This window comes from Helianthus annuus, chromosome 12, assembly GCF_002127325.2.
Source record: "Helianthus annuus cultivar XRQ/B chromosome 12, HanXRQr2.0-SUNRISE, whole genome shotgun sequence".
Taxonomy (NCBI): Eukaryota; Viridiplantae; Streptophyta; class Magnoliopsida; order Asterales; family Asteraceae; genus Helianthus; species Helianthus annuus.
In genome coordinates, this window is record NC_035444.2 from 21,556,030 (window position 1) to 21,570,254 (window position 14,225).

At 40.3% G+C, this 14,225-nt stretch overlaps 1 long non-coding RNA gene across 1 annotated transcript; it reads left to right on the forward strand.

Annotated features, from left to right (window-relative positions):
• Positions 1 to 10,459: 10,459 nt before the first annotated feature.
• Positions 10,460 to 11,778, forward strand: LOC118484815. Its single transcript, XR_004874536.1, has 2 exons — positions 10,460 to 10,590; positions 11,590 to 11,778. It is a non-coding gene; the product is annotated as an uncharacterized LOC118484815 (long non-coding RNA).
• The last annotated feature ends 2,447 nt before the right edge of the window (positions 11,779 to 14,225 follow it).

Here is a 14,225-nt window from a genome sequence, read left to right on the forward strand (position 1 = left end):
AACTTCACTCCATAGCTCAATCTTTTTGGTAGCTAGATTCCAAACACGAAAATTCGGAGTAGCATATCCAAGGAAGAAACCCTCGATAGCTCTTGCACCAAACTTTCCATCCGGCTCAATCATAGTACAAGGAGCACCAAACGGTTCAAGGTAAGAAAGATCCGGTTTCCTTTTCTGAAGGAGTTCGAAGCAAGTCTTGCCATGTCTCTTAACTGTAAGAACTCTGTTCAACGTGTAGCAAGCAGCCGATACAGCCTCTCCCCATAATTGAATAGGGAGTTCCGACTCTACTAACATTGTTCTTGCAGTTTCTATAATCGTCCGATTCTTCCTCTCAGCGACACCATTTTGTTGTGGAGTATAACGAGAACTGTACTCATGAAGAATGCCTTTAGAAGTACAAAACTCATCCATAACTTGATTCTTGAATTCGGTTCCATTGTCGCTTCGGATCCTTTTTACTTTCAACGAATAGAGGTTCTCCAACATTGTAAGAAGATCCTTGAGGATGCCAGGAGTTTCACTCTTGTGTGCCATAAAAGATACCCAAGAAAATCTAGAGTAGTCATCAGTAACTACTAAACAATAAGCATCACCAAACGTTGTCTTGTGCTTCATAGGTCCAAAAAGGTCCATATGAAGACGTTCGAGAGGCATGCTGACAGTGTTGATTTTCTTCAAAGGGTGAGACTTCTTTGCTTGCTTCCCCTTTTGGCACGAGACACAGATATCTTGCAAATGAAAACTTCTTACAGGCACACCATTCACAAGATTATTTTTCACCAAATGGTTCATCTTTCTCAAGTGAATGTGTCCCATTCTTCTGTGCCAAGATATAGACTCCTTTTCTGTGGCTTTTGAGACAAAGCAAGTGACTTGTGCAGATGTAGTAATCGCTTGGCTCATGTCGAGAATATAAAGATCATTAACTCTCGGAGCCGATAAGAGAATCCATTCTTGTGGAATTTTGAATCCAGGTTTCAGCACATAGCAGCCAGCGTCATCAAAAATCACTGAGAACTTTTTATCGCAGATTTGCGACACACTTAGAAGATTGTGATCAATTTGCTTCACATAATTGATCTTATCAAAGCACACGATACCATTGGAGATACTTCCTTCTCCAGTGATGTACCCACCTTTATCACCCGCAAAAGCAACATACCCTCCTCTAATGTTTCTCACGTCGTATAGGAGCCGTAAGTCGCCAGTCATGTGCCTGGATGCTCCACTATCAACAATCCAATGACTATTAATAGTTCCTCCTAGAACATCCTGCACATGTCATTTAAACACATCAGTTGAGAATGGGGACCCAAGCCTTAGTGGTCTTGGGTCGTCCCTTGGCATCACGAAACGTGAGCTCGATCTCTTGATGATTTTCAAGAACAACTGCTCCCCCTGAATTGTCACCCGACTTAGGTAACCAAGTTTGATTTGGCCTGCCAGATTTATTTTTATAAACAATTTTTGAAGTTTCTGGTTTTACAGGTTGTGATACACTTGGTTTCCTTTTAACTGTTTGAACTTCAGGTTTTAAAGCCTTTTCAACAGTTTTTATGTTCTTACGTCGTTGTTTACTTTCTTGTTCTTTCATTGTTCGTTTATCATGTTTAGGTGAAACTGGTCGACGTTGAGGGTGTGCTGTTTCAGGTGGAGCTTTTTCAACAAGTTTCTTCTTTGGAGCATTTGGGCAGTTTCTGATGATGTGCCCAATTTCTCCACATTTGAAACAAGTTCTCCTTTCAACAGACTTAGGAGAACTTGATCGACTACCAGATGTTGAACCTGTAGAACCTGAGGTACTTGCTCTTTCATCACACCCGTTTGTGTGTTGGGTGTAATTGTTATCACTGTTACGTTTCAAAATCTTGACTTGTTGTACAAAATCAGTGTTTGATTTGTTTTCAAAAGTCTCAATTTTATCTGTACCTTTTGATGCTACAAATTTAACATCTTTTCCTTTCTTCATGTAACGAGCTCCTTTTGATTCAACCTTAGCCTTTGGCTTTGGATCTCGTTGTTGTTGTTTACCCTTAGAAGCAGTCGGTTGTTGAGTGGTTGGAGATTTTTGATTACCAAACTGTTTTCTAATCTCAGCCTTAGGAATTGGATCACATTGTGTTACAACAATTCCCGGAAGTGTTTTTCCCAAAAATTTGTTTGTATTGTCTTCAAAGACTTTGTCAATCAAAGATTTATTTACATTTTTAATTGGAAAAACATGATCTGAGTAGATTTTATTATCTCCAACCAAAGTGTACAATACATTACTGCTTTTAACAGTAGACACACCAGTCTTATCAACTTTGACAGGATCAATCACTTGCTTCTTAACAGATGGAACCTCGGGAGTATCAGGATCACAAAGGATGTGATTCTCTCGTGGAATATCTACTCCTTTCATCTTGCTAAGTGATTTATCCTGATCACTTACAGCCACTTCTGATTCATCATCCGATGTCTCATAGTCCTCGATAATTGGAGGACTTTGCTTCATGGATGATGAAGTTTCTTGTTCCTTAGAGGCTGTGTTTGAAGAATTGTCCGGTTTGAACCCAAGGCCAGTAGCAAACTCCTCAACATCAAGAGGCACACTGGGTTCATACCGAGGCATTTCTTCCTCATCAGGCATCTTGGTATAGTTGTTCATCAAGGGGGGCGGACATTTATTATACCCTATGCCTTTCTGATTTCCCTTTAGTTGTTGAACATCGATGATGTGATCAAGCACAAATTGGGAGTTAGAATAACTATCCAGTTTCTGTTTGATCGCATCATGTTCGCATTGGGCAATGGCTAATTGCTTTTTAGTTTCTTCCACAATGTTAATATATTCATTTATACTCACTTGCTTGTGGTAAACTACTTTGTTAACCTCGGACACATTTTTCTTTAAAGTTTCTATTACAGATTTAAATTCTTTTTCATTCCGGGTTAAAGCCATGTTTGCCTCTTTGCATTTCGACAGTTCAATAACCAAAGTCTGGTTATGACTATGAAGCTTTTCTGATTCAAGCTTCATCTCAGCACATGAGTTACAAATACTAGGGGCAGGAGGTTCCGAATTTACCTGACTAGTAGAGGCTGAACCATTTGCCATAAAGGCAGTTTGAAAAGAAAAAGCTCCATCTTCAGAGAATAGCTTTTCCATTTCCTTTGATGCAGTATCCGCCTTTCTAATCAGAATTGATTTCTGACATTTAAGCTCATCAGCTTCATTCAGAAGATCCTGAATATCTTCACCTTCTTCCTCCTTTTCATCAGGCTCTGAGTGATTATCCCCAGAAACAGAGCCTTCTTCATCCGAACTTCCAGAATAACCAGAACTGTCATCGCTTCCAGAAGATTCTTCTTTATGAACATGCTCGATGACCTTAGCATACAATGCAGTTCCACTTCCTTGATCACCTTCACCAAACTGAACTGACCAGTCACATCCTTCATCAGCTTGAACAGCCAAAGCCCGATTGTGATTTGTAGTTCCAGGCTGTCCCTGATTGTTATTCACTGCCACCATCCTCCGTTCACGGTTTTCTTGTTGGGCATTCACATTCGTCTGGTTTCTGAAAGGGTTGTGATTGCCATGTTTTGTTGGTCGAGTGCACTCACGTTTAAAGTGCCCTTTCTCGCCACAGTTAAAGCATGTGACGGCATTAATATCAAACCCATACTTCGTGTTTTTCTTTCCTTCCAACGAAGTTCTTCCAGTTCGTGCCATGAAATCTTTTGCCCTTCTAACCGCACTAGCAAAAGCCCATTTAATATCCATCAACTCCATTTCTTCCTTGTCGATCTGATCATAATCTTCATTGGTCATGTTGATGTTTCCAAGCTGACCTGCTACCAAACCACAGTATGCACTGACCATGGTGTTGATAATCTCCATATGTTCCTTAGCAACTTCAATGCTAAGGTGTGAAAGATTTGAGTTGTCGACTCGGATTGTGTGATGACTTTGGGGTTGAGGTTGAGGATTGCTTGTATAGTGAGCTTGCTGTTGTTGTTGTTGAGGTTGTGGTTGTGGCTGTGTTGGAACAGGAATGTAAGACCTCGGATCGAATTGAGGTTGTGGTGGAGCAGCTGTTGACTGAGGAAACGGAAAGGAACTTGAACTTGTATTGGACACAAATGCAGTCTGCAGCTTAGGTTGCTGTTGCTGAGCTGCAGCGGATCTTGCCAAAGCATCGAATCCTGGAAGATACATTTCTGTATTCTGAGGAGCTGGAGCACGCCTTGCTTTCCTAATTTCTTCATCATTTTTATGTTCCAGCTTTTGAATGAACTCATAGATGTTGACTTGATCTAGAGTTCCAGTATGCTTCAACAGTTCAATGAAAGAACTCCACTTTGGAGGTAAGGCGTCAGCAAATCTACTCACCATGTCTTGTTGAGTAGAGACAACTCCATAAGCACACATCTCACTAATCAAATGATAGAAACGTGTGATCATATCATTCAGAGTCTCGTTTTCCAAAAACTGAAAGGATTCAAACTCTTTCTTCAACAAATCATGCCGAGATTTTCGAGCAGCTGCATTGCCTTCTCCTCTAGCAACTAAGGCATCCCACAATGCTTTTGTGGTCTTGCAATATGAGAACTGATGGTAGATGTCTTTGTTGAGTGCTTGAGTAAGTGTGGCAAAGGCCTTTTTCTCCAATTCATAAGCCTTCTTGTCATTTTCAAGCATATTGGCATAACCCTCTGAAGTTGACGCAGCAGTTTCAAGATTAGTATTGAACGCATTGATGAAACACGTCCAAAGATCAGTGCTTTGCCCTTGTACATATGTGTGAAAACGGTTTTTCCATGATGGAAAATCGTTCATATGGTTCAACTTAGGTGGACGATTGTTGCTGCCAGTTTCACTCTCACTAATCAGAAGGTTCTGAAGACTTTGACTTTGATTGGACACCAAAGCCCATTGACTTGGACTGATTGTTGTAGGCGGTAACATACTCTTTGCCCAATCTGCAGCAGTGACTAGCTCTTGATTGGATCGTGAGTCCAAACTCCAATCCCACGGACTAGTACAGCTCATTTTGATCAAATATTAAGAGAAAAACCTACACAACAACAAACTGTTAAGTGCAAACAAATAAGAATTGAAAGATACAATCTGTTCGAAAGATCACGACCTGTTCGAAGGATCAACAATGTTCGTAAGGTCACTGTTGAGTTTCGAACAATCACTTCGAAAGATTGACTGTATGAAGGATCCTTATCTTTCGAAAGAAGATTCCGAAAGATTCTCCTTATCTTTCGAAGATTGAAAGATCCTTATCTTTCGAACAAAGGTCTCGAAAGATTCACAACGAAAGATCCTGATCTTTCGTACAAAGATCTCGACAGATTCACACTTGAAAGATACTGATCTTTCGAACACTAATACGAAAGATTCTCCTACACGAAGGATCCTTATCTTTCGAAATGAACAGTAACTCGAAGGATGATCTTTCGAAAAGATTCCTTGACTCGAAGGATAACACACTGACTTCGAAGGATGTTCGAAGGGTGGCTATCTTTCGAATCTCCTTGATCGAAGGATGATCTATCGAGCTCGAAAGGTATCTTTCGAGGTCTGACACACTGACAGAAACGTTGACGGGTTGGTGAAAAGGTGATGGGTTGGTGAAGTACTTTCGGCAGAAAGGATATGGTATGCCAACAACTTTTCACCAACTTTTTGGACTTTCAAAAAGTTTACCCAAAATGGACACAACCTTATCCAAATCAGTCACCGGAGATATGACCGGAAAAATGGCCGGAAAACACAAAGTTTCACAAAACAAATTTTATGTTACCCAAACCGACCTTGAACACTCCCGAAAGGTTTAGAAACCGTTTTTCAGTTTAAACAAGCAAGAAAACCACCAAAAACGGGTGCTAAACCAAGTGTTCAAACACACCAAGAACTTGAACAAAACCCGGTTTTAAACAAGGTAAAGAGCCAAAGCTCTGATACCAATTGTAGGTCCGTGTTTCGGGATCGATTCCGTGATTTTCATGTTCATGTTCAAAGATGGAAGAGATAAGAGATGATAAACAAACAAACTTTGTATTAATCCGGTAGTAAACATTACAAGTCGGCCCGATTACATGGAATCCGAACTAATACCAAAGAAGTATACATCCGGGGAGAAACCAAGTGGTGATTTCTCCCGGTGAGGTCTCAAACCTCCTATCACTCTCTTGCACACACTTGTGTTCTCACTCTTGTGTTGCAAATGACAAGGTGTTGGTATTTATACCAAACACAGGTTGCACGGTCGAAGGATTAAACTGACTGGTTGATAGATCATCTGTCGACCATCCAGCTTTCGAAAGATACACACATACCTCGAAGGATGCCATATCCTTCGAGGTCCATCTTCAACCTTTGATGGATATCTTTCGAGCTCATCGAAGGATACACAATCCTTCGATGCCTTATCCTTCGACACCAACATATACAACCATAATTTGTCTAGCAAACACACACGGTCAACCGAATAACCCTCTCGTTTGACCACTTCAAACGAGCGGGTCTATACACGTTTGATAGACCGTTTCACTAACAATTACAAATTCAGCGTAAAATAATAACTAATCTATTCGACAAGCATCGGACACAAAATCTGCATCAACATTCTACCAGTTGACGGTGAATACTGGTTTTTTCTCATTTACTCAACGGCATGGGAGCTTGAAGTTGATGACGCCTCCTAAGGGTGTGACAGGCTGGAAGAAGAAATTCTTCTATGTTAAAGCCTGTGCGGTCTATGCCAGCATGTCTGTCAGGAATGTCAACGTTGGAGTTTCTGATGAAGATATTCCTGTTGCCACGGCAAAGACTGTGGATTGGTTTTCTAGGCTGCGGCCTATTGAACTCAAGAAGTTGGATAACAATCAGCTGTGGGTGTTGCGGATGATGCTCCCTAGGCCAAATACTTTTGGGTGAAAGGTAAAAATAAAAATCAATTTTTTTTGGAAAACCCCCAAAGCCAACGTTACGACAACCATATGCATAACCATTTTTTCTTTGAAAACCTCCCAAAGCACACCCCGCGTTGCGGCGGGGCGTAAAACGGTGTCAAATAGTACTAATGTCACACAATCGTCATCGACCACCAACACTGACTCGACCTAGGATATGCGTGTTGCGACGAACCTGTCAAACATGGAAAAATAAAGGTAAAAACGTTGAACCACACATGCACGTTGCGTCGTATTAACTTGAAAAATTTAGAACTATACGTAAAACGAAAATTTACGAAAGATGAAAAGTATAAGTGACAAAAGTTGTAAAGTTAAATTGCAAATAATGAAAAGTTTTGGGTTAAAGTTAAAAAACAAATTATGTAAGGTTAAAATTGTAAAAGATAAAAACATTTGGGTTAAAAGTAAAAAATCAAGTTTTTTTTTTTTTTTTTTTGAAAAACACCTAAAGCACAATGTACAAGTGATAATGCAAAAAAAAAAGTTGTAAACTTATATATGGAATAACTGATATTTAATTAAAATACTTACCGTGACTTGAATGAATCTATAATCACCTTAATTTAGGTGCTTTAGAAATTTTGATTTTCCCCTTAAGATAACAACCACGATGATAAAATAAGGGTACAAGGTATAATATGCGGGGACTTGAGCGGGGACTATGGCCGGCCCTGAAGGTGGGCGGGGAGGACCACCGGTCAGGGCCCGAAATTTCGAAACGCACGTTATTTTTTAAAAAATTTCGATATGTATATGTAAAAATAAATAAAATAATACGGTATACCTATACAAACACCAACGTAGGCACACTTATAAAACTATTTTTATGGTTTAGATTAGTTATTAGACCATGGGTATTAGGTTTAGATCTTTAGTGAGGCCAATACCCAATTCCGTTAAGTCCTAAGGGCACGTTTTTTCGAGCTCGAACAAGGTACAAGAATTCTCAGGGCCGGCCCTGGCGGGGACCTATAGTCACCGATCGGTGACTATACCTTGTTGATGAAGACGTGCGGGGAGTTGGAGAGAGGGAATGATAATCGGTGATAGTTCGCCGAATTGATTGATGGAGTGATGGAGGAGAGAGAGAGAGGAGAGAATTAACCAATCAAAAATTTTTATTTTTTAACCTACTTAAACACCCTAGAGTGATTAACCATACCCCCTGATTGAGTGTAAAATGGGGAGTAGAATGGGGAGTTGACATGACATAATATTATTGAGTAGAATTTCACTTAATCACCCTAAAGTGATTAACCATACCCTCCACCCTAAGTACCATAGGTAAAAGAAAATTATTTCAAACTAGGTTTAAAGAAGTTCGCCACGTTGCGGCGAATTTCTTTTGTTATTTAATCTGTGTTTACATGTGTTTTGAAATCACTACAAGCGTGTTGCGAATGGAACTGCTGACAAGAATAAAAAGAAAATGTAGAAAAAAACACTAAAACATAACCGAAAGAAAATCAACAAAAAAAATTGTATGATAACGATGTTGTTCGTATGAAACCCGTGGTCAGAGATGAGCAAATTGTTCTGGGTACCGTTACCAAATTTGCCGAACCGAAAGATTTTAAGTACCAATTCGGTACCGACTTTTGGCGTTCCTGGTACCGGTTCACTACTGTTTTTTACCTTCATATACTGGTATCGTAACCAGTATTTTCAGTATCAGTACCGATTCTGTATCAGTTGGCACCGAACTCATCCCTACCACCGAAACTAAAAAAAGAAAAAAAATTAAAAGTTGAAGAAAATCAACAAAAAAAGTTGTACAATATCGTTGTTCGTACGGTAACCGTGATCAGGGATGAGCAAATGGTACCGGGTAGCAGCTCTGAATTTCCCGAACCAAAAGATTTCCAATATCAATTCGGCACCAACTTTTGGCGTTTTCTGTATTAGTGCCGGTTTTTTACTTTCATGTACTGATACCGAACAAGACCATCCCGGTATTTTCGATACAAGTACTGGTTCGATACCGGTTGACACCAAGCTTATCTCAACCTCTGATATTAAAAAAAGGATTAAAGTTAAAAAGTAAAGAAAATAACTATTATTATAATATTAAAATAATAAAAGTATTAAAAAAAACTATATATTATTATAATATTAAAATCACTATTCATTTCAGTTTGTTTATTAATTTGTTTATTAATATTAATTATTAATATTAATTATTAATTTATTAATTATTAATATTAATTATTAATATTAATATTAATATTAATATTAATATTAATGTTTATTAATTATTAATTATTAATATTAATATTAATATTAATATTAATATTAATATTAATATTAATATTAATATTAATATTAATATTTAATATTAATTATTAATTATTACCATATTATAAATTAAGAAAATGTTTGTGCATTATGGTTTGTAACTTAAGCATGGGGAGTGTTTCAAAAAAAAATTGTTGATTTTTCATTTCTAACCCAAAGGTTTTATGTTTTGCATTTTATCCTTTTTGTTTTTTTTTTTACTTTTAACCCAAAAGTTTTCATCTTTTGAAATTTAGCCCAAACACATTTTTATTTTCAACTTTGATCCATGTATTTTTCATCTTTTTCAATTTTTCGTTTTACGTTTTGTTATACTTTTGCGAGTAAACACGCCATAACGTACGTGTGGGTTTCAAAGTTTTTTCGACTATTTTTTTCCTGTTTGACAGGACCCTCACAACGCGTCTATTTTCCCTGTTTGACAGGTTCGTCGCAATGCGCGTTAGATCGACAAAGTTATTCTTTTCTATTTTTACATTTCAGTCTTATTTTTTCGCATTAACATGTCGCAACTGACATACGTGGTGCAACGATTTTACGTATGCTTTTCGTTCGGTGTTATTTTTTCTTTTTATTTATTTTATTTAACGAGCTTTTCTGGTGTTGTTGATCGCTGGTAGTTGTGTAGCATCAGTGCTACTTGGCACGGTGTATCCCCCCACCTCCCCGGCGCCCCCGCAACGCGGGGGCCCTTAATACTAGTTAATATTAATTATTAATTATTATTATTAATATTAATATTAATATTAATATTAATATTAATATTAATATATATATATATATATATATTAAACTAATATATAGCAATAAGTACGATATGTAAAAAAATATAAAATTAGTAGTACCATATGTAAAGAAAATTATTTAAAATAAGTACCATATATATTTTTTTTGAACGGCGAATTCGGATCACTATCGGACCACTAGAGTATCATCGTGTCATGAGCGGAACCACTCGATTATATCCATCTCCACTAGGTATAATGCTTATACACCAATTCAGGAGGAAACCCAATCAATATTAGAAAAACCCTCTTGTAAGAATCGAACCCAAAACCTATTGATCACAAAGCCTTATCACATCATTAAAATACCACTTGTAATTTAATAAGTAGCATATGTAAAAGAATTATTTTTGGGTACACTTAAAAAATATTTTATTATTAATTGTCGGGTCACACACACACACACGAGTACGATAGATATTATTCATTATACACCCGTCAAAACCTCAGCCTCTAATTCTAAATCATTTCACAACCCCAACCAATTAGGGTTCCAAATTCCAACAATTCACTCTCTTCATTTCGATTCCCCGTAAGTAATCTCGCTACTCACCTATCATTTGATCCGTTATAGTTTCTTTTACCTTTCTTTTCAAAGCTGATTCTTCAGTATTTTCAACTTGTATCTCTTTTGATTACTCAAATTAGGTTCAGCTTAAAAATTCATTTCAGTTTCTTATAATGGATTATCTTTACTTTTATTCTGATTACTGCAGAAAATTGTAACTATGATTGTATTGTAACTTGGAACTTATATTCAGTTCTTCCATCTGTTGATATTTATGGATCTTAGATTTTTCTATTATGAGCACACGGGCTCATTAGGTATCTAGGGTTTGCATTTCGTTCTGTATATATTGTAATGCATTATTCAACGATAATCAGTTCAGAATTTCACCATCTTACATGGTGTCAGAGCAACCTTAGGCTCTCTACCACCTCCACAGAGGTGGGGCGGGTGGCTATAATCTTGGTTTAAAAGCGATGAGGTCTAATACCGAAGCGCAAAGGCGCAAAGTGATTATAAAATTTATTTTACATATCCCATACGTGTTTAGCATCCAATACCTATGATTTAGCTATAATGGAGCTTTATATGTGTTTTAAAATGAAAAAACATAAATGTACAACATAAAAAGCATGTTCTACAACACTCAGCTGCACAAAACAAGCCATGTACAAAAAGCGTGCGCCTCAGGTCGATTTTTACCCTAAAAAGTGCGCGTCAGTTGCACTTCTTGTTGTACAGACTACAGACGTCGCCTTGTGTTACATAAGGCGCAATGACGCTTTGCGCTTAATCGCGCTTAAGGCGCGCTTTTTTAAACCAAGGCTATAATACCACGTTAGACGGTGAAATACAAAACTGATTATTACCGAATAATGCATTACAATATATACAGAACAAAATGCAAACCCTACATACCTAATGGGCCCGTGGGCTCATAATAATAAATCTAATATCCAATAGTTTTGTTATCAGTTATTATAGATGTATTAATTACAATATAATAAATCAAATTGGTAACAGGTTTGTATACATACAGCAGGGTAAAAGCATAGTTCACTTAAGGAATTTAAAAGCTGTGGTTGTCGGTACTATCATACAACAGGATGTCAGTAACCACCATTACAGCATCCACAAACAGTAGTGTGTGTGGATCCGCAAATGCTTCAAGAAGGCGTTTAAGACTGAGGAGAAGTCACGACAACCTAATATTCTTGTACTTCATTGGTTGGGCCGGTCGCAAGAATTGCGGGTCCGCAAGAAGGACCTCGCTTGGTGACATGTTGATCTCGGTCCAGTTGCGGTCCCGAGAATCTTTCTTTGGTGTCCGGTTGTCCCGTTGAGGGCTGCGTTTCCTCGGGTCAAACGGGTTGGTCCGCGGGACGTATGGTTTGGAAATATCGCTATTCCCTACGTCCCGGTTGCGTTTATTGTTACGCTTGGACCCGTGGTTGGAAGTTTCGGCCTGGGGCTCTGCCTTTGCCACATGCGGTTCGAGGGACCGCTGTGTATGGGCATATATCTTGACTGCGGTCATGACATCTTCCCATTTTTTAGGCAAGCCTTCTTTGCCAGAGATGGTCATAACCATCTGCCTATCTTTCACAGCCCTGATGAAATGGTTCCGTGCCATTTGATCTGCCACGTCGCCTATTTCCAGGCACTCCTTATTGTATCGGACAACGAATGCTTCTAGGGATTTGTTGTCTCTACGCCAGATATTCATGACGTCCAACGAGTCACGCGTGTGACGTCGTTGCTGGCTGAAATGAGCGAGGAACTTTGCATGAAAGTCCTCGAATGAGTCCAGTGATCCCACTGGCAAAGAATCGAACCAAGCCCTGGCCAGACCCGTAAGGGTCTGAGGGAAAAAATTGCACCAAGTGGGTTCGTCCCACTGACCATTGCACCCTACGCCTATGAAAATGTTCAGGTGGTCGTCCGGGTCGGATGAACCACTGTATTTCCCAACGTTGAATGGGAATTTTGTTGTGGTGACATGGGCGTGGGCTATTCGCGGGGCGAATTTGGAGTTTTCGGCTGCAGCTTTCGGCCTATAGGGCTGGTTCTCAGGGCGTTTTGCAGCCCTGAGGTATGTACTGCGGGGGTGAGTGGGGGGAACATAGTTGCGTCCTCCCGGTCTGCTGTAGGTGTCATGTGAATCCCCACAATATGTACGGTCGTCCGGGTCGGTACGACTATACCCTTCGGTGTATGGCTGTGGGCCCAACCGGCTCTGAATTCCAGAGCCATGTCGGGATGCAGACCGTCGTCTGTCCTCAACGTAAGGACCTAGGCGAGTATGCACTGGTCCCCTGGTGTGGGACCCGTATGTGGAATCATCCTCGTTGATCGTGTGGACCGAACAGTAAGATGATCCGCGGTCTTCACGTCGGCTTCTCGAAGCCGAACGTGAATGTGCCCTGCCTGCGTATTGTAAAATACGATCGGCAGGGGTGTGCGGTGCTGGGGTCGGCCCAGCTTGTATTTGCGCTTCCGCACAAGCGCGGTTGTATGTTGCGGCCAGTAGGGTGGCCTGTTGGTCATACCAGGCGTGGGGGTCCATGTTCGGGGGGATCACAGATGCGTATTGTGATAAGTCATGTCCGAACGTTAGGGATGGACCCCGTTGCGTTGATGTGCCGACGTGTCCGGGTTGCGATGTTGAGGGATTGACCCCTACCGGATTTAGATTTGTGGGATTTTGGTTATCCCCAGTATTGTTTTGATGATCAGTCATGATTTTGAGAGAGGAAAAAGGATGATCGAAAAAGTGCTAAGAGTAGCGGTGGGCGCCAATGATGAAACAATGGTTAACCGGGCAGGGTTAACTCACTGGTCTCGTCAAGAAGGGTTAATCCCTTCCTCTCGAGGATCGCTGGCTAGATCACCGGTGGGTTGATCTCCTGCACAAGGAAACAAACCGTGACTCGTAACAAGGAGGATGGGGTGGGGGGTGCTCCTTGTTACCACTCTCCGGCGTGAGAATCAGTAGTTTGCTTGGGAAGCAAAGTAAGATAGTAGTAGTAGTGAGAGAGTTGTGAAGAGATACCTCAAACCTGGTTTGGGGTTGGTATTTATAGCCGAGGAGTGAAGGAGGAGGTGGAAGGATAGACTGACGGCATGCTGCACCTTTGCAGGTGTGTCAGACATGTCGGCCGGGGAGACGACGCCACGTCAGTCTGTCGCTTATGTAGACCTGACAGGTGACTGCCATTGGTTCCACTTGCACCGTGGTGTCAGTCCCACTTGTTTAAGCGTATAGGATGCGGTGCGAGCCGCATCGCTACGTGCGGTAACATCTGATGTTATCGCGTCTCTTGCTTGTGATCAAGAAATACGCGAGATGCGGTGCTGGCCGCATCGTCGCCTGTGGTGACTGTTGCTGTTATCCAGCTTCCTTGTATTGATAGAAGTGTTCACTGGACGCGGTGCGAGGCCGCATCGCTGTGAATACTTCCGTTTTCATACATCAGATGTGATGCTATGTCGCATCACTCTACCGTTCTCATGTTCCAGGTAAGTCCTCCTTCATCACTAGATAGATTGGATTCAACCCTTGTGTCGACGCATTCTCGCATGGGCACAAGTAGGTTGTTAGCTGGCGGGGGTTTTGATAAGGGTAATGGTCACTCGCGGTCGATGCTGACGCGAGATCT